Below are 20,822 nucleotides of genomic sequence, written 5' to 3' on the forward strand. Positions count from 1 at the left end.
GCGACAGGATGAGAGGACACAGCCTCAAGCTGTGCCAGGGGAAGATTAGACTGGACATTAGGAAAAAGTTCTTCACAGAAAGAGTGATCTGGCATTGGAATGGGTTGCCCAGGGAGGTGGTGGAGTCACCGTCACTGGAGGCGTTTAAAAAAGACTGGACATGGCACTCAGTGCCATAGTTCAGTTGATGAGGTGGTGTTAGGTTATAGGCTGGACTTGATGATCTCCAAGGACATTTCCAACGTAGTTAATTCTGTGATTCTGTGATTTATTTTGCCCAGTGGTTGTTTCCGGAAAAGAGGGGTGAGCAGGGAAATGCAGATCCTTACAGAGGTGAGAGAACACTGCCTTAGTAATGCAAGGAGTTTTAAGTGCTACATTCTTATTTTGTTTCAACTTTTTTCATATCCTGCTTCAGGAAATTTCCAAAAATTTCTTCTTTGGAAAATGTGTGTCTTGCATGCAATAAATTTTCATTTTCACAGGATGCATTTAAATACTCTCTGTCCTGTGCTAGAGCAAAGGGTTAATACTCCAATATAGTCCAGTACTACGATAACTCCAGCCTTTCTGAATTCTAGCAGCTGTTCCTATTGCAATGAATTAATTGAATTAAGGAAAATTAATTAATCAACAAGTAATATGACTTGCAATCTGCCCCTTGATAAGCATTTTATATTGAGATTCAAATCATCAGAACTACCTCCAGCATAGTTTTTAAAACCTGATAAAATGCCCCCTGACCGCAGTTTCCTAGAGAAGCAAGGTGACTCCCAGGAGAGTGGTCATGGCTCTGCTGGGCAGTCACATGCTGGCAGTGGATGCTGACCCAGGCAGAGCAGCCTGATCACAATGAGGGAAAAGGGGGGAAAAGTTATTCTGAGCTTACTGGCTCTCAGAAAGATGGAAATGTGGGTTTCACTGGCAGACAGTGAGATACAGGAATTTGTTCTGAGACTTTCAGAGCACTACAAAGAAAATGGTACATCAGACTGAGGAGTCTCCTGGACCAGCGTTTTTTTGGAAACAAGAAGTCAAAGCCAGATCCTGGACTGGCAGGAGCCAGAAAGGCTCGGCCAATGGTGTCTGCCACAAATGTGGCCAAGTCATGGAAGAAAATCTTTCTGTAAGCACCAGTGAATGAGGCACAGATACACATTAAGTCATGGCAAGCATTGTGTTGGTGACATTAAAGGTCAAAGGGAAGAAGGAGACACCTACAGGAAATGAAATCTGATTTAACAATGTGTTTCATTGTGGTGTCCTTAAGTTTCAAAATATTCCCATGTACAGTTCAAATCTGTGTACACATATGTATATGTCTATGCATAAATACATACATATATATATATATGTAAATAGATAGATAGATATAGACATATATATATGTAATTTCTGTCCAAGGTGAAAACCTAATATCAGAAAGGTATAAGCATGCATTTCTCATGTAAGTTTAGTTTTGTTATGCAAAGGGACAGTTCTCTGCTCTCATCACAGAAAAGAATATGCCTATACTTCAAAAGCAATGGCTTTTGATGGGTTTTGAAAAAAAAAAAAAACTACAGTACTCTATCTCCTGCTATCATAGAAGACTTTCACTTATGTTCCCAAACAATGCTGATGGTGTACCCCTTATCTTCAGAGGTAATAAGCCACATCTTTTGTCTGATACAAAGACCATATGCTGTTTCCAGCAGGTCATTCTGCTTTAGAGTAAAAAGTACACTTTTTTTTTTTTTTTTTTTTTTTTTTTTTTTTTTTTTTTTTATTAAGAACAAAAACATACAAAAATCCAAAACACAAACAAAACCAAACAAAAGAAAAAAAAAAAAGACACAAAACAAAATCCACAGCCAAAGAAAGTTATTAAATTCAATGACTGTGCATTTTCCACCAAAAATTCCACAAATCCTGCAGAACAACTCCCCCTCCTCAGCAGCTCTGTGTGTTCAATGTATGAAGGGTTCAGAGGCACCATACAAGTTGGCTACTAGTCAGTCTGTCAGCTACAACAGCCCAGTTTTGTTTCAAGTTTCTAAGAATTTAAACCTACACATATTTCTGAAGGCATAGATGCAAAGGGTATACATTGAAACAAGCTGGGGGGATTCCCTTTCTATTTTGGCCTTGCTTGTAGATGTAAGGATTTCTTTGCCATCCTTTTAAATGCTTTACTGGAAAGAAGTCAGGACTGCCTTTCAGGATGGTGTCTCCTGCAATCTGAGGGGGGCAGCTCACCCTTCAAGGTCTTGCAAAAAGGGAAAACTTACAGTTCAAAACTTATTTTTTACCTATATCTAAGCAAAATATATTTACAAAACAAACACAGAATGCTTAACAATGGCATTCACATTCAAAGCCCACTATTGCAAACAGCCCTAAAGGCTCTCAAGAATTTTACTTTTCACATAGTCCAAAAAAAGGGTGTTGGGATTTGGTTTGGGGTTTTTTTTCCAATTTTCCCCTGAACTTACTCAAACTTTATGAAAATTTATGCTATCAAAAAAAAAAATATAAAGAGTTAAGCAATTACATACCCAATGTGACTGCTGTCTTAAGTGCAGCACTAAAAGCATTACTCATAACAAAAACCTATTCTGAAAGCATTTACCCACTCCAAGTGAATCACAGAAAGTTTCTGCAATTCAGCAATTAGAAAAATAAGTCTATAAGCAGAAAATGAACCCCAAGGCCTGGGGCAGCACATTAAAACAGAAGCATTATACACATACAGGCAGTTATAAAAATTAGGTAGGCTTGTTTCCAGGTCTGTAGAAGCAGCCACCTTTCTGTCAGAAGGTTATATTTTAAGATGCAGAGAAATCGATCTGCTTAAAGCTGTGGTTTTTGTAGCTTGTAATGGGATACTGAGGCCCAAGTCCTGTTTGTATCTCAAGAAAAAATATCACATTCTTGCAGTTAAGATGAGCCAAATATTTTCTGTTCCTAAGAGGACTGCACTGTTCCAGCACTGGTATATTTATGGCATGCATCAAGAAAAACATTTTTCTTTGTAAAACAAAACCATCAATTTTGCCTGCTAATAGCAAATGAATGACTAAAGCCCCGTGTACTTCAAGGTGCTCTTCTGAGTCCTGTGGGGCTGTACTGAGTGCAGACTGGTCTGCTACCATGAGGAGCAAACCATTTATGCTTTTTAATGGGATATTAAAAAGGGATTTCAAGAAAGAAGGGGAAAAAGGTCAGAAACAGTGACAAATGACACTTTCCCTGCAGAAATTTATCTCACTCATCTCTGGAGATTTTCCATGTGCTCCAAAGCAATAGACAAAGTAATAGTTCTTTCCTCTTCCCAGTATTAATGTGAATTTAAATATTTAAAGTTTTTGCCTTCCAACTGCTTCTTTTTAAACTTGACATATCTAGGTGTGGGTGAAACAACATCTGCTCTATTTTCCAGAGACAAAAATTCCCTGGACTCCTGACTTAGTGAAAATGAATATAGAAAAATGATCTGAAATATGGTATTTACTGTACATATTACTGTTTAAAGGACTTGGATTTTGAAATACATGTTTTGGTCCTCTACTGAAAGAAATTTATACTTTTTGTATGCCAAAAATAAACATAACTAATACTATATCATGTCAGTTTAAGTATAAAGGAGAGCTATAAAATATATTGGAGATAAATAGGCAATATTTAGATGATAAAGTTGTCTGCTTTACTTATTGCTGTATTTTTTTAATATATTTTATAAAACATTTTATCCTTTACATTATAATTGCCCCTCATTTTCCATTTTACAGAATTTTCTTTCATTGGGATGGAGCAGATGATAATGTGAAGAATAGGCCATCTTGCTTCTCAAAGACCTTGTTTAAAGTAGACAGACATTTGAACAATGTACTTTGCTCTATCTCAGGAAGTCTGTACTTGTTATCTTGACACAATATTCACTTCTACTGAAGGAAGAGTTAACAGAGTGCTACTGCATAGACAGAAGATGGTTAATTTATCATTTTGATGGTTAATTTATCATCTAAATCAAGAACATGGGTATTCTCATGCTAAAGTACCAAATTGTTTCTTTATCTTGCTAGAAAGCTGTGTGGCTTCTAGCAAGGTGTGTCAAACCAATACCAACAGTTATTTTAACTAAGTCTAATTCTTGTTAGGAGCACATTCCTATGGAATTTCTTTTGTCCTTGTTATCATTTTTAAACCTCAAAAGCCATGAAAAATTGACAAAACAATGCCACTGTCCTGCTTTTGTTAATTAAAAAAAAAAATAGAGGAAATGTGACTGGATTATACCAATGAACACAAAAAGGTAATCAAAGTGCAAAAATTAGAGACTTCACCCAAAATGTATATTTTTACCAAAAGCAAGCTTTTAAACATGAATTAGGTTTATTTCTTTGGCATAGCCTAACTGCATTTTTACAGGCAGATCATTTTAAAGAAGAGTTTAACATTGCTGTTACACAGCATTCATTACACCTAAGGTAGCAATAAAGAAATTGAGTTGAGGGTTAATATTGCTTACTATTGTCAACATTTTGCAAACAGGTCTCTGTATTTATTATCATTATCAACTTTACCTACTGTATCAAGTGAACATTCCTCTTTCTGGTCACATTAGTTTAAAAAGTCATGTTGACATTTAAATACTTACATGGCCTTTTACAAGGACAATTCCTGCATCAGTTCCTGTAACCTACACACAAACTGCTTGTCACAAGTTTTACTACTATAATAATGTTGTTGTTGTTGTTATTATTATTGTCACTGTCAGTGTTGCTAACAATAATGTCAGTATCAATATGAATTTATTCTTTATATTGGCATCATTTCAAATCAACCATTCGTGGCCATGATCCTCTTTCAGATGATGAAAAAGCAAAGCTCTCATTACAGATCCCAGCAAGTTTTTTTATTTAATCTTCTAAATAAGGACATGTGTTTCAACAGCCATAAGTCATTTGGAGACTGTGACACCTTCTTATCAACCTTTCTGATCTCTACCTCACTTGTCATTTCTGCGCCAGAAAAAGATGTAGGCCACTCTTCTCAGTGTCTGGGAGCAACAGGTAGCAGAGAAACTGAGACAGTCTGTAAACATAAATAAAATAATTACAATGAACAATAATTACATAAACAAAATATCTATCAGATTGCCACCAGCCTCACCTGCCTGAAACTAATGTTGGCATCCATTTTCCTGTGCTTCACTCAGTCCCTACAGACATACATTGACATGCACAATTATGGACATTTGTATAGATACTTTTAAATACAAATGCATGTTTATGCACTTGAGAGGGCACATGTTCTTCTACCTGTTCCTTAGCTTCAGAATGCCCTCAATAGCCACATCCTACCCATGAACAAGTTTTCTGGGTTTAGAACTCATGTAGCAGCAAACTAAGGGTGGAGGGTAGCAAGACACATCTGAATCCAAATGCAATTAGACAAATTTCAGAATTCCTGTACGTTACATCTACCAAGGAGCAGAGGTGTGATTAGGTTTAATCAAGAGATTGCTTTGTTAGACCTATCTTTTTTTTTTTATTCTGTAATTAACTGCAATGGGGGTGCAGGCTTTGATAAGGGTCTGAGTGATTTATATGCCATTTCCATACACATCCTTTGTATTTTAATTTAATTCAGTTTGAGAAGAGGCACCTGGACATCTCCAGTCTCTCTGTGCCCTCTGGCAGCCCCATTCCCAGGTTAAGCACGCAGCAGACATTAAGCACAGAAGAGATCTGAAGCATTCCTGAACAGCCAGGAAAGATATGAGAGAAAGGCTGTTCAACAAAAACATGCTGGGCATATAAAACTTCAGTAGATAATAGGATTATTGTGTAGAAACACCCCACAGTAGCTAAAAAAAAAAAAAAAATGGCAACAGTGAGTACAATGTTAGAGTTGCAGCCAGAGTGAAAGAATAACGAAAAAGCATGGTGTTAAACTTAAATCAGGATCCCAGCTGGAGTTTTGCTGTAGTCTGCCAAGCACAACAGGGAAGAAGGCAACAAGGACACCAGTCTGGAGATCAGAGAGGAGGTGTCTGTAAAGAACAAAGGATATCCAAATAGTATTGTTGGCTACAGACACTGCACTGATAAGGCAGGCAGCATTTGGAAAGAGGAAACTCACAGGAGGAGAAGAGAAAGAAAATTAAGGTGGCAGAGGGATAGAAGAGAACAAAGTGGTACAAATAAAAAATAATGAGGAAAAGACAGAGTTGTAGTGTCCTTCAGCATTTAATGATGAGAAATCAGTGACACATTATAACTATTGATCAATGGGCAAAAAGAAGTACAGAAAAGAGAAAGAATGCTTCTGGAAGGGTCAAATGTCTTAAGGGAGGGGATTTAGGTAACTGAGACCTACTTTAGTTTTGCAGACTCTTGGGACAAATGCCACTAATGAAACGCCACACTCTCTGTGGCATGACCCACATCTGTGTCCAACCCACATCTGTGTCATGGACCACTTTATGAACCAGGTCAGAGAGTTGGTGGGAAAAGCAGAGAGAGGTGGAGAACTTCTTCCCTCATAGTATTTCTTGGAGGAAAGTATAAGGGTATGTCCCCTCTTGTACCATCTCATCTTGACCCAGACTGACTTGCTGAGGGGAAAGCAAGACAGGTTCTGAATAAAAATATCCCTACAAGAAAAATAATCAGTGAGGATGATAGTAATGACAGAGACATTAAGCCCAACATAGCACAGCGAGAAGTAAAAAATGGAGTTTCTGTAGAAGTGTTGGCATTGAGAAAGAAGACTGTAGCCATAGATTTTCCCCCAGAATAGTTTTCTTGCACCACTAGTACGTTTAGATCCACTTCCACTGGGAAAATCCCCACATTTTTCACAAGACTTTCACAATTACTTGTCATTCTCTGCTCTCCTAGGCTTCTAACACTTAGACATATTTAATTTATTAGCAAAATTAATTTCAATTGCTTCAAAGTAATGAGCAAAGATACATTCCCTTTATTTAGCTCATTACTGGAAAACTCACTGCTGTAGGCACTAGCTTGTAAGTGATGCAGAGAATATGTGCATGCCTTGTCCTTTCATCCTACCCAGTTCAGTCCAGTAGGGCAGACTTCATGCTCTTATACCCACCCAAGAACACTGTTTCCCACATGGATAGGTTTCTCCCAAAGGAAAGGAACCATCTGGGAAAAGCTAGATTTCTTTGGACAGCGGTAAGCAAAGTTAAATATTTGTGTAGAGAATTGTCAACATAGAGATGTCCTCAGAAGGATTTTCCCAGGTTCAGTTCCCTACAGAGCCTTTCAAAGACACCAGCCTAGGGAGCAGTCAGTCACATGCATCCTAAGTGATTCTGTGGACATCACAGGTCAGCATGTCTTCAGCCTTATTTAGATGGAGCTGGCATATCATAAATCAGGAGCCAAATCACTGGGATGTTGGCTTTCTGAGAGCTTTTCCCAAGCCTTTTCCTATAATAAAGCACTCCAAGGACTGACTTGCTCAGATGCAGAGTGACAAATGTTTCCAGAAGTTCAATCAAACTGAAATTCTCTGGGGTCTTGGCCTATAATGAAACTCCCCAGTAAGGTACTGAGTAAGCATATTTTCCTAAGCACTCTGGGTATTGCTCCTTCATCCTGATTCATAAATTATTGATGCCTCCCTGTTTTTCCTGGTGTCTTCTTCAGCGGAGTCTTCAAATCTGTGATGTGAAGTAACTCACAACTGTCCCTGACTTTTTCAGACATAAGAACTTCCCTGCTTGCTCTTCAAAACCACTGTGCAAACCAAAGACACTGAGGAGGGGCTCATTTCTCTTTTACACTTCCCAAAAATATGAGTGATAAATATATCCTTTATAGCCTGAAATCATAAGCAGGAAATGAGAAGCATTCAAGTTGAAATTGAAAGCATGCAATCTGCCTGTTTTTAAATTTTCATCTTTCTGGAAATTCCTAGATAGATATAGTTCCATAACTACTACATTGTGAAAAGTTGTGTTAAAGAAAAATATTACCTGCTATAATATTAAAAAAAAAAAAAAATCAGTCTGCTCTGTCAACTGAGTCCACTTCTTATGAGATAGCCTCATTTTCTTTTTGGTTGCTGACTTCAGGATCAGCTATCACAGATGCTCCATTTTCATGTTCTGTCAAATCCTCTTCATGAATATTAGTCTTGGGGGAAGGATGCAGTAGAAAAGTAAAAAAAGCTAGAAGCTTTCAGCATCATTTGATGGAAATGAAACAATTGTGAAGGTTCAGCAGTTCAGTAAATTGTCACTGCAGAATCTGTGCCTTCTAGGCACATTAAAAAACTGATGTTCTTTATGTAATCCACGTCCATAAACCACACAAATAACACCCTGCTATGTTGTACCAGGAACTGGAACTACTCTATGCCACCACCAAGTAGACAAAGTAGATCAAGTCACCACAGAAGACAAGATCAAAAATGAAAATACATTTAGACTAGCCTCTGCCAATCCATAAACAGCTTGGCCTCACTTTTAGAACCTGTGTTTCCAAGAGAATACTGACAACCAACTAAATCATGTCTTTTGAGACGAGTCTACTTTGAATTGTTTCAGTGCGTGCTGCAACATTATCCCACACCATGGGATGTGACATGTCAGATATACCACCAAGACAAACTCAGGCTGTTTGTTCTATCACTGCTCTGCCTCTCGTTGTAACCTTGTGGACCTCTGGCAGACAAAGACCTACGCACATGAGGGACTTTGCTAAGAGAAACAAAACCACCATTGCTGTTCAGAGAATGATGGCTTCCCTTTCCTGTTTGAAAAATTCAGATGGAAAATGCTCTGTCACCTTCCCTGTGTAGACAAGACCTACAAGAGCATTGGGGAAAATGCAGTAATTGTATCTGCCTGCACTCCAGAACTTTGATCAGCACATCTCATTCTGAGAGATGTCAGTCTCCCAATTCAAAGGGAGTTAAAAGACTTGATTGTGAGTCTTGCAAGTCTGACAATAGAGCCAGCTTGTTACATCAGGATACAGCTTTTAATCAGAACAAAATCAAGCTCTTGGGTTTATTGAGTACCTCAAAGAATATTGCCTGTGTTCCTCAACAGTTACAGATGAGAAAAATATCTAGAAGTACAGCTAAGATGTCATTACCTGTGAGCCAGTTTCATAAGCTTGACTAATTTATTCATGATTTTTTATCTTGTGAGATGTCCATCCTATAGCCATGATAATAAAAATCACAATGTATACTTGCAAAAATATTAGAATCATAGCTGTTTCCTTTAGTTACACCCAAATAGTTGCAAGTTGAATTAGTCACTCTAAATTTGCCACTAATCCCATATAAACATATAAGCATTTCTTTCCCTCTAGTCACTAGAAACCATAAAGCAAATCTTTCTAAGTTTATTCCAAACTTTTTTCCTAGACGAACCCACATAAATTATTATCATCTCTAATCTTTAGGTAATTTTATGCTTGGTTCTTGGATACTGCTCCAGAAGAGTCAGGTTTGCTAATTTTTAGAGGGTATTTGCTTTCCTTTCACTATTGCTGCGTTGCAGCTGTGGTGGATTTATTGCCCAGTATAATTCAAAAGGACCTTGGCCCCTTCACAACCACACCAGATACATTTAGTCTGCAAGAGCCTGAGACAGATAGCATCAGCCAAGTGGCCCATGCAGGGCAGATGATATCATTCTTAAGGGAGCAACAACAAACCCACATAAAGCAGCGAAGCATCAATCAACTGATTTGACTGACTAATGTTGGCTTTGGCATTTTTGTCTGGTATCTTTCTTTGAAAAACAGCTGAACTCTACTTTGGTCTTTTTGAATACTTGACTAGATCTCTCTCATTTGAGCTTTATTACCAGTGTGACATGTAATACTAACTTTCAGACATGTAGTTCACTCTGGAAAATGGCAAATTATCAAAAGTCATGAGTACAGGCCATGTCTTGCATTGTCTTACTTCAGTGTTTAGTTAGATCACATTTCTCACTAGCTTAGGTTGTACTAAGAGAACTAACTGAGAGACAAAGAACATCATCACTTTTAAGAACTTTCCTCTCATCAGACAATTAGACGAGGCATAAATCACAATGTGCACAGTGTCTACCAGTCTGTACTGTGAAATCATTAGTCCATCAAAAGCCTGATTAAGTTAAAGATTTCAGCTCTTAGATACCCATTGCAAATGTTGATTAGGAGCTTGCACATCTTATCAAAGGTACAGGATGAATAAGAAAAAGTTGCATTAAAAAGAAAACTGAATGTGCCATGATTCCATCCTCATAGTGATATAGTCTCCTAGTTTGGAGGGTTTATAACTTAATAATAGAGATATTTGAAATATTTGCAAATATGTTTCTGTCTATGCATACTTGTTCTGAAACTGTATTTGTGAATTTTTTAATCCCCTTGTCATAAGATTTTGTAAGCACATGGTCTCAGAGAAAACAAAGTTTCCTTTCTGCATAAAGGTGTGCCAGCCCAACTTAGCCTGATGACCAATGGAATTTTATCAGTTCCCCACGCTGCCCAGGTAATTTTTTTATCTACTGTCCCTCCTTCTGCATTTGGGTCATAAACTCTTTTGGGCAAAGACCATTTTTATGCCTACCCTTAAAACACCAAGTACAATAGCATCTTGGTCCATGACTTAGTTCCTGGTGCAAATAATAATCTGGCTTTTAGATCTTAGATGAAAGAGGTTTTAAATCTCTGTAAAGAACAAATTAATTATTATTTCTAAAAGCACAGAAGCATAACCAAATTAAGAAAAAAAAAAAAAACTGAAATACGAAGATTGACATTGCTTTTTGCAGAAACCTAGAAATACTAAAGGAGAAATAGATATTACCTCAAATCAAAGAGAACTCAGGACAAATGACCAAACCATGATGTTTTGTTTAGCTGGAGTCATGAAAGCTGTTAAAAGCAATTGAAAAAGGCCTTATTATCTAAAGTTAGTAATGACACTGACCAAGGATTTCAAAATAATCAAAACAAGATTAAGGTGGACAGAGTTTTAACACAGAATGATGGTATTATTTTTAAGCCATATGTCAAATCAAACTCAAATATTTCCAAGCCCATATTGCAGGGCATGGAAATACCATCAGATGCTTTATTTTAGCTTGATGTAAATCTAACTGGGTTAGTTCATTGTCTCCAATAGACACTGTCTCTGTTATCTTGCAAATTTAAAAGAAATAATAAAATTCTAAAGTAAATGTAAAACAATGAGAAAAGCAGTACATTTTCTGTTTTCTGATAATACCATCTTGTTCTTTGATTTTACTTTGGACAATAAAGTGATTCTAAGTCTCCAAAGCACCCTGGGAAGTTATTCCTGTTGATCCACAAAACTTAATCACAAAGTTTTCTGTAGCACATATGGAACATATCTGTGTTCCTCTGAATCTTGGAACTATTTACATTACTCTAAGATCAAATAAATTTCTCAACACCTGAGCATCAAACTGCAGTCTAACTCTTGCTGATAGGAAAAGAAACTAACAAAAAAACCAACCAAACAAACCCCCACACCTACACATTAAAAAGTGACAGATCTTGCTCGAATTGATGATGACTCCCTTTGCCCCGGTGCACTCAGATCCACACAAAGGCACATTGGCAGCCAGTGGCATAGAAATGAGATGTCAAAGCTAAGACACCTCCAGCTGGTCCTCTGGGAGGAGTTACAGGCTGGAGAAGGTGGCCTTTTCCAGCAGGAGAAGCAGAAAGCTGTGGCTCCCCAGCCCCTCCTCTGACATCTCTGCCTGGCCCCACCATTTCCCTGCCCAGGAGGCTGAGGCACAGTCAGGTGAGCAGTGGGGGACCCCTGTAAGGGGACTGGAGAAGCAGCAGGTCACCACATGAGGCAGAGGACATACTCTGCTGCCTGTCAGGTCTCGGGGGAAGTGGAAGCCCTGTATTTAAGGAGAAAATAGGAGGAAGAAGAAAAAAATTCAGGCTCCTGTACCCATCTTTGCTCTCCAAAACTACTGTTCCTTTTCCAAACCTCCCAAAAGCTCTGGTGCTCTCTCCAGCCTAAATCATCCATACACCTGTTTCATATACTCAGAATTATCTATACCCAATATATTTCCTCTTTTCTCCTCCCATTATCCACCTGGAAGCCTCTTTGCAAACACTGAGCTTTCCACAGAGAGCTGAATGTCCCTTTCAACTCACCATATTCTATGATTTGGAATTTACTCTGTGATTTGACTTCATCATTTTCTGTTGAGCATGACTCCTTCTTAATCCTCTACTCTGCCTTCCGTGTCTCTTTCCTTTCTTTCTCTTCCCCTTTGTCATCAGAGGCATAACATTTTTTCCACAGCATGACTCAATATTTGAAGCCAAAATTTGCTTTTTGTTTGTTTGTTTGTTTTCCCTCCAAGCACTTCATTCTAAACTGGCTGTTTGTTCAAATACAAAGCATCATGCAATCATAGATCTTAAACTTCTTCTTGTCTCCTTTGGTATTTTTCACTCTCCAGTGCACTATCAAGGAGATCCACATCTTTGCTTTTCTCTTGTGAGCTGTATGGAACTGCATTCTCAAGCTCAGCATTGCTGACAGCAGTCCTGCTCTTTGGCACTCCACTGCTGCCATGGCCGAGAGCAGAAGCACTACAAGATGAAATCCAAATCCACAGGGCTGAGAGTACTTTCTGAAGGTCTCAAACATCACTCTTATAATGAAAGTAAGATATATGATATTATATAAAAAATAAGTAAAGCTCTAAAGCTAAAATTAGACATTTTATTCCATCCTTGAAAAGCAATATGTCTTCCTGGTAAAAATCATGAAAACTCTTGAAAATCTGTTGAAAACTCTTTCTGTAGCTGCTGATGAACTCCAGGAGCAAGAGGGGAGGTTTAGAAGCCTTGTGCTTCCCAAATGAACCCGAGGAAACTTAAGGAAGTTGCCTCTTTCACCCCAGAATTGTTATTCAGACTCAAGTTTCCCCTGACGGAATGTAGCAAACCAAAACTGAGCTCATGTTTGTCATTTGATGATTTCATCAGGGTTTTTGCTATGAGACTTTTCCTCTGGGTCAGGGCAGAAGAAGAAGCTTAGATGTGAGTATCAAGAGAATGCTCTGCTGTGGCTCGACAAGATGCAGACTCTCCCATTGTTGAAAGTTTTCTAAATGTATGCCTAAAATAAGGATGAAATCCCTATCAAAATATTCACAACCCCAACATGCACACTTCTGTGGCTCCAGCTGGGAATAAGGACACAAGCAGAACTGTTTGCTCTTCTTTTGTTATTCCTGGATGGGAATACAGAAATATATTAAGTTTGTCCAAGAAACAGCGGGTGTTAAGTCTTCTGTTTTCACAGATTATTTTAGACTTGAAACAGTAACCAAGAAAAAAAAGCTTGAACATTTGGGTTGGTTCAACAGAGAATAAATTAAATGTATTTTTTATAAAAAATGTCTGTGTTGCAGGGAAATATTTATTCCTTTGGAAAAAGGAATTAACAGAGAAATAAAAAGCAGACAGAAATCCAAGAAAAACTTAGATCTGTGACTATCTGTAAGCACATTAAGGTGCTCATTGAAATATTGAGCCTATAAGATGTTTTTCATCTTTCTGGGAAGTAATGTTATGTATGCATGCATATATATATATATATATGAAATGGGTCTATAAATACATAATGTGCTTGAAACAGGACTTTCAAAGAGCTATCATTTATGGATTTTTACTCAGATGGAAGAAAACACACAATTCTTTTTGCAACTTTAGTGCTCACTTTTCCTTTCTAAAAGGGCCCCCTAAAACATTAAGAGCAAAAGCTAATGCCTCCATGTCATTCTTACAAACAGAATAGCAATATGAGCAGCTAGAAAATATTCAAAGTAAATAGGACAGATATTTCAGGAACAAACAGAAATGAGGAAAAACACCCCTAGTTGTTTGCATGAGATAGATTTATTTTTCAGGACTGTATATTCAAGCTCACACTCCACTATTGGCAAAAAGAATATCTGTACCCAAAGGCCATGCCTAGATTTCTGAATGAAGCTTGACTGAAGCTGCTCTCTGACACTGAGACCAAATGGCATGGAACAGCCAGGGTCCATACTATTAAACTCTCTTACTCTGTAAAATAGGGTGTCTGCAGCTTCATCACAGTTGGAAGCAGTCCCTGGCCTAAGCCAGCTTCTTGGACTGTGCCTGAGAATCATTTGGGAGAGCACTACTTGGCTAAAAGTGAGCCAAAGGGCATTTCAATAATTCAACAATATAAATAATCAGGTCCAGTGATGTGCCCTGGCGCTGCTTAATTTATTAGAGGAGACAGAGCTGACATGGCCAGCTGCTGATCCCTTATTAGCCCAGAGAAAGCACAGATGGCCCTGGACTGCTGTGCCCTTGCAGCAGGGGTGCAGGAGTGCCACAGCGTATGCAGGGCTGCGCCGGGGGCCAGAGGAAACTCGCTGGAAGCAGCGCCAGCAGGGCTCATGCTGGCAGCACAGCTGCTGCTTCCAGCACCACTGACCCCCTCCCCTGTGGGCCATGCAGGAAAACAAACCACCTTTGCTTGGTCCCAAGTTGATGGAGTGCTGGAAAGTGCTGCTGGAGCCTGCTGGGGCACTGGAGGAGGGAGCAGGGATGGTGTGGTCCCCTACAAGCAGCAGCTTGTGCCCAGGGGTCAGAGGCAAGCCTGTCCGTGTGTGGAGATCGAGTGCCTCCATGCCCTGCTGAGCTTCTGGGGCTTACTCCAGCACAAACAAGAGCTTTGGTGTCTGGCTTTTGATTTATAAAATGGTATAAATCTTTTTCTGCTGAGAAGCACAGTTCAGCTCAAGCCTGAGACATGTGCCCTTTGCCAGGGTGCAATGTGCAGCCACCACAAGGGAACAGCTCCCTCAGGCAGGCAGTGGGATCCAAGGGAGCTTGGACACCAAGGAACCACTTTTCCAGGTGGCAGAGGCTTGTCAGGGAGCAAGGAGGGAGCTCCTGGGACCTTGGTGTACTGCAGCAAAAAAAAAAAAAAAAAAAGAACAGAAGCAGGTTTACAGGAGGGACTGCATTATTTACTGCAATTTACATTTCTTAGTGCAGTTCTCAAAACGGGTGTCTTGTTTTCCTCCTGAGTAGCAGTGTAAGTATCTATGGTGTTCACTTTTCAAAAATTACCTACTTTTTAATAAAGAGTTTTGTTACTGGATTACTCTGATCATTAATTTTTAATGAATGTCTGGAAAGACAGCAATTACTTTTTGTAGGTCACTGGATAAAATCCAACTTTTTCTTCAAGAGTCTTCTTTTAAAAATTGTAATGAACTAAACCACAAACATTTAAATTACATTTAAAAATTTTAAAAAATATGCAAGGCAGCCATGCATAGACAAGTTCCCAATGCAACTCTTTTGTGTCTGTCCCTCTGTTTTTGTCTGGAAGGAAATAGGCAGGCCTGAGGAATTCACCAGCCTCATTTGCCTCACAACACTCTCACGGTTAAGCCTCCACAGATGAGGCACATGCCATGGGCCTCAACTCCTTGTCAACCATCTTCAGACTGGGGTTCCAAGCTCCTCCACACCTGAGGGCTGACCCTCATCACTCATCACTGACCCCAGCCTCACATCCATCACACCCTGGACAGTTTGACTCAGACCTCCTGCTAGAAAAGTCTTCACTCCAGCAGTCTCCACTGCCAACCATCGTCTGAGACAGGCAGCACGGATGCTAAACTAAGTACACATCTTCAGCAGCTTGTCTCAGAGATAGTCTTTACCTTGCTCCAATGAAAGGTGGGAAAAACCTTTGTTTGGACCTTTTCCTCATTCTCGTTCATTTGCATTCACAAATTACAGATGTTTAGGTTGCAGCTTACCCTTCAGAGTTTGCCTTCCTCCACAGAAGGATTAAAATGTTTGAGTGTAGAAGGACTGATGAAAACTTGCCACCATGGCATGTGGGATGGGGCCTGAAGATTCACCTGGATCCAGGACATAGGAAGTGTTTCTGAAATCAGTAATACAGCCATGACCCTAGATAATGTCTGCAAAATGTGGGGCTGGTCTCAGGCTGCTGATATCTGTGGACAGATTGACTTGTGTCGACTGAAATAACTACAAAATGGAACAGTCCAGTGATACTTAGTGAATGCACAACTATTACCTGAAGTGTGTTGGATCTAGGCTGCATTTAAGCCAGTGGAAGTTATAAAGGTATTGTGGATGTAGGTGTCTGTGTCCTGAGAACTTTGTGTGGAGCCTCCACAGCAAAAAACCTGTGGGGGTGATTTCATCTCCCTGATGTCCTGACCACTGGAACAGACCAACACCAAGGAAAGTCAATTGAAAAAAAGCAGAAGTCCAAACATCCAAGTGCTTAAGCCATTCTCTGATTTCCAGATGATGTCCTGGGACAGATCCTGGGGATTTGTTAGCAGGGACACCTGCATTCACTCCAGGCAAAAGCACTGCTCTTACCTAAGCAGTTAGTTTTGAGTCTGGGACTGTGTTCCTGAGAGTGCACTTGGAGGTTTCTGTCATTACATGGGACGAGACTATCTATTTAAGCAAGGTCATTGATCATCCCAGCAGAAACGTGTTACTGCAATTCCTGAAAATCTCATACAAATAAAAATCCTGCTGACATGACCTCTAGCAGTAAGAATGAGAGGGTGAAATTTTTATATGAAATAACCATAACAATTTATTGTGATAATTTAAGTCTGGATGCAAAATGCCACTGAAAAATCAAAAGTAGTGAATTTTTGATAGAGCTAATTTAACAATATTTTTAGTATAAAAAGAGGAGGCAATTATTTAGATTGGTCCAATCCCTCTCAGTCGCATGAGAGCAGAGTTTTCCTTAAAATAGGCTGTATTCCTAGGAATCTGAATAAACACAGGCCCATAAACATGTTATTACATTTGCTGAAAAAGGAACAGAAGAAGCAGTCTGATCTGATCATATTACCAACACAGAGTGTCTCATAAACTGTGAAACAGGAAAAGGTAAACTCCATGAATTTCCTCTCTGCTAACCCAGTTTGCTTTTAGCAACTGTAGAAAATAGAATTATAAAAGAATAACATTTTTTATATTGGTAACATAAACAGTCTCTTACTCCAAATGAATGTGAAAAGCACAGCCACTGTTTTTTCCTCTCCTCAGACAGAAATAATTCTTCTCCTCTCTATGCAGAATTAAAGATCCCAGAAGCCGTAGTAAGGACTACTGCAAGTCTTAGGCAGACCATATAAAGATCTGAGAGACATCCCAAAAGCCCAGACCAAACAGTTTAAAAGGGAAGCATTCTTCTTCACTCTGTGACTACCATTTTCTTGTTGCTGAGGAAGAGGCAAACCTTCTAACTCCCAATGTGATCTTTGTACATTAAGCAGTTATAAAAAAGGCTAAATTCAAAACTAAATCACTTGAGTAGAAATTCAGGACCTAATTTACTGTAATATTAGGCCCCTGGCTCCTATTCTCTTCAGTTCGTAAATGCAGATTGGCTAGAGGGACTGCAAAACACAAAGCAATAACATAAAATAAACTATTAAAGCAAAGGACACCATGTTCCTTTGATTCTCACACACACCCACACACACACGCCCACACATATACAAAAGCTCCTCAGGTGTAAGAATTCTGAAATGTGAGAAGTCCAATGTACAACAAGGCTGTAAAATAGACTTATTGCTTTTTTTATGTATGTCCTGTGTCATTAAGCAGCTTTTTTGGAAAAAAGGCCATGACATCTACATGGTTTTGGGTTTTTTTCTGCTTGATAAGTAATTGCTTTTTCAATAGAAGTCATTTCAAGCTTTTTGCTACATATTGAGTGACAAACTGGACAACTAATTTTGTGTTCCCACAACAGCAAATTAGAAAGGCAGCAGAACAGTAGAGTAACCACAGGGCAAACTTTTTAATTGTTGCATAGAAAGCAAACAATATAATGCCCAGCTATTGATTCCACAGTGGAACCTATTTCACCTCAAACTCTCTTGCAACAGTTCATGTCTATATTGCTTTTGAAAGGATTGCAAAGGTCTAGAAAGTTAAGCAAGAAAGCTATTAATGTTTAATTTTACAGCAAACCATTAAAAAATAGACTTTTTTTCCATTTGGAAATAATTTCTTGATTATGTCAGAGGCCTGATTTGCCCTTTAGAGTTCTGCCTTAACCAGCTCTCCATTCAGTCACACAAATTCAGTTGTGAGTCACATTCACCAAACCCTCAGCTCAAGGTGGTAAAGTTATTCCTGGATAGCCCTTGCCTTCTCATAGCACGGCTATACAGTTGCAGGAACATACCACAGTTACAGTGATAACATGCCCGTGGAAATGGGGAATCCTCTGCACCATCAGAAAAAACCCTTCCACCAGGACCATTATTCTTTCAATTTTTTTATGTAGCTGTCCAGATGCCACAGTGAATGCCTTCTCACCTTCTTCTTCAATGTGTCAGATGTTTTTGGACAACTTTCCTGCCAACCTACCTTTGCAAGCATGCAAGCATGTCACCTACAAAGAGAGAGGGCAGATAACCCCAGTTACATCATTTGCACAAGAATAAAGACATGGTTGTCAATGGAAAGCAAAACAAAGCTTTTGGGACAGTTCTGAATAGGAGAGAAAGGACTGCAGTTTTTGCACTTAAAGGCAGGGGGAAAAAGGGTAAGGAAGTCTGGAGCTGTAACCTCCATACCAGATGCTACTGTGCAGAAATGGATTCAGTGCTGAGCTCAGATTGCAACACTCCCCACATGCCATAGTAGATGCCTTGCAGCACTTAGAGGAAGAGCTGAGGAAGGCCAGCTAACACCAGTTTTATTCAAAAGCATGTGACCCCTCTTACTGATTCTCCAGTGTTTGGCTAAAATTGATTCAGCCTGCTGAAGAAGGGGAAAGGAGTTAAAGAAGCTTTATTATTGTGAACTCCAGTTTAACTTCTTTCATCCTTTCCTCTTTCCCAGAAGTGTCAAGCATACACTGTGGATGGAAATAGGAGAGACTCTTTTAAAGAAGACCACTCATTTTCACAATATGCACTGACAGTCATAAGCATACAAAACAGAAAGCAAAAGGTTAACATTGAAAGCATGCATATAAACCATTTCCAAGTGTATGATTTTACAGGACAGGCAGAGAAGTTTTTACAGAATAAATCAAAGCAATGAAAATAGAAAAAGGAACATGCTGAAACCCATACTTCAGTACTTAAATAAAATACATACAAATTGGAAAGCAAGTTTTGCAAGCAATTCCCTAACTGGTTGTTCAGATTCCATGACTTTTCATAAATAAAATTACAAATATGTAAAGTAAACATCCAGATGCAGCATGTCAGTTTTCCCATCTCCAAATCCAAATCCAAAACAAATTACTTCCCTTCTGTGCTTGGACTTGCAATTAGAAATAAGTAGAACTGGTTCACTTTTGGCTCAAGGGATTGGCTTTCAATTGGCTTGCTCAGTTAGAGAGCAGCAATAAGCTTCCTGTTTGTAGAATATAATCTTAAACTTGGCACTTGCTGTCCCTGCAGTCCTCTGGCACAATGGCATCTATTTAGACTGCCTACTTTACTTGCCTAACACGAGTGCTGAACATCGCAAAACTGGATGCTTGTCCACAGCAGGCATCATTAAAAAGATAACTCAGAGTATCCAGATTAGGGCTACTTAGCCAGTAGAAAGAGCCAGGCCTGAAAGACGGCTCCTGAAGAATGATTCAAAGCACTAAGAGGATGCCAACCTCCCCCTGGGGCCACGAAGGCCCTAAGCAATGAAGAAACAATCCTGAAAGTTTCTTTGGGACTACTGCTGTGTAGCTGAATAGACAATTGTCTGGAGGAGAGGAGGTGGTGTGCTCCCAGCAGGTGCTTCTCCAGAAGTTTTGCATTGTTTGTTGTCTGCAGGCACTCAGAAAGCTCTCTTTTCCCAGGGGGGTACCATTTGTTATCTCCTTAGAGGTCCTCTAGCGGAGCCTGTTTTCACACCATCCCACACACCACAGCAGAAGAGCAGATACATTTCCTTAAGCAATTAGGTATGTGAAGTACACAAGATCAGTGCCCCTGCTGCAAACCAGGACCTGATGCACTCTTGGCAGCACAATGAAACCTTGTTTTGATACATCCCGTAACATATATACATCTACAGCTATACATACACACCATAAAATACAAGTATATGCACTATATATTTACACAATATATAAAATGTAGATTAAAATTTATGTCATACATGTTACAAACTGTTGCATTCATTATAAATATTTATGTATTCTATATTAGTAATATATATAAACTGAATTCTTACTCATTCCAAAAAATAATAATATGAAATTGCTTTCAGACTTTCTGGGCTGTATTCCTTAAAGCATGTGACACTTCAAGAAAACTTTGATCTCACCCCCCAGAATGGGATCAATAAATTTAATAATGGGCTTCAATAAAACATAACGTTGCAGTGAAAATTTCATCAAGAGTTGGAATGATATAAAGCAATTAGTTAAACTATGAACTTCTACTTCCTCTGCTTGCATTTTTAAGCATGGATAAATGTAACATAAATGTAGAACAACCATAATTCTTGCAGCATCTGCAATCCCATCTTTCTACTTTTTGATTTAATTTGTTTCATTTTGTGACTTTCATTTGGTTTTCCCAGTATTGCTAATCTTATTCAGTGCAATGTTCTGGCACTGTAAATTAAAAATTTGTAAAATGTACAAATAAATTTCATTCATAGTTACAAGTCACGCTAAAGCTAACCTGCTCTGCCAAATATTAGCCTGTAAATATCAAAGTGAATTGCACTCTGTTAGTATAGGCAGATATAGAAAAATTTTAC

This window comes from Vidua macroura, chromosome 2 (genome assembly GCF_024509145.1).
Source record: "Vidua macroura isolate BioBank_ID:100142 chromosome 2, ASM2450914v1, whole genome shotgun sequence".
In the NCBI taxonomy this organism is placed as follows: domain Eukaryota; kingdom Metazoa; phylum Chordata; class Aves; order Passeriformes; family Viduidae; genus Vidua; species Vidua macroura.